The following is a 1456-nucleotide window of genomic DNA, read 5'->3' as shown; positions in this document are numbered from 1 at the left end:
CGCTCACAGCAACCTCCAACTCCTGGGTTCAAGCGAGTCTCCTGCCTCAGCCTCCCAAGTAGCTGGGACTACAGGCGCCTGCCACAACGCCCCGCCATTTTTTGGTTGCAGCCGTCATTGTTGTTTGACGGGCCTGGGCCAGGGATTAGAACCCACCACCTTAGGTGTATGTGGCTGGCGCCTTAGCCGCTTGAGCCACAGGCACCGAGCCCCCCTCTATTTTCACCAGCAACATAGTCCCGACCTCTCAACAGTGCTAGGAGGATCAAAGGACAAAACCAACGAACGCCATGGGCTTACGTGGTGCCTCTCCCACATTGACCCCACTGGGCTGCTACATTTGTTCCTGAACAAAAGGGGATTTTCCCCTTTCTCTTTGGGGCTTAACTTTAGGAAAATAGCGCTTAGACAAAGAAGAGGATGCTGGGGCTGGCAAGGAGTCAGGACCCAAGGATGGAGTAGTTTCTCAAACAGCAGAAGGCCAGGCAAATTGGCCATCTTTCCCAATAATCCACCAAAAAAAGAAAGTTAATGGGTAAGATTAACTCAATGTGAAATTTTCTCCTTTTCTTTCTTGTTTTTTTTTTTTTTTTTGAGACAGAATCTCACTGTGTTGCCCTTGGTAGAGCGTTGTGGTGTTATAGCTCGCTGCAACCTCAAACTCCTGGGCTCAAGTGATTCTCTGGTTTCAGCCTTCTGAGTAGCTGGGAGTACAGGCGCCCACTACAACGCCTGGCTATTTTTAGAGATGGGGTCGCACTCTTGCTCCAGCTGGTCTCAAACTCCTGAGTTCAAACAATCCGCCCATCTCAGCTTCCCAAAGTGCTGGGATTACAGGTGTGAGCCACCTCGTCCAGCCCCTCTTCCCCTTTCCCCTATAATCTTGTCTGCTGGGGAAGAGTGCCCCCAGACACAATAAACCCATGGAGTGGCAAATTAATACAAACTGACAATTTGCAAATGCATAATTAGTTTCAATCTGATACCTTCCTGGTGCGAAAAGAGTGCCCTGTCAGAAATCTCAGAGTTCCTCAGAATGGTGTTCTAGGTTTGCATGAAATAAATAGCTCTTCAGTGACACTTTCCATCTCCACCTGAAGAGGTTGCAGAACCAGTGGATTAGAGGACCAGCGGGCAGGAGTGGTCAGACTCTGCAGGCTCCTGGCTGCCTTCCTGACTATCTCCATAAATAATTCCACTGTCTTACTGCATATGTATACCAGCTACCCTCTGTGCTGGGTCCTGGGGACAAAAGGGTAAGATCCCACCTGCCTTGTAGGACCAGCAGCTAGTCTCAGACTGATGTGAAGCCTGACAGATGCAGTAGAGTGTTGTAGGTGCCTTAGAGGAGGTTCCAGGGACCCTTGGGAACCCAAAGTGACAACTCCTTTGGACCACTTAGAAACAAATGATAGCAAAAATAAAATTAGTGATAGGCAATTATGAATGAGATCCA

Source organism: Otolemur garnettii, unplaced genomic scaffold (genome assembly GCF_000181295.1).
Source record: "Otolemur garnettii isolate 467f Iridium unplaced genomic scaffold, OtoGar3 scaffold00003, whole genome shotgun sequence".
NCBI classification, from domain to species: Eukaryota; Metazoa; Chordata; class Mammalia; order Primates; family Galagidae; genus Otolemur; species Otolemur garnettii.
The sequence above is the reverse complement of the archived record's forward strand: the minus strand, read 5'-3'. Positions refer to the sequence as shown.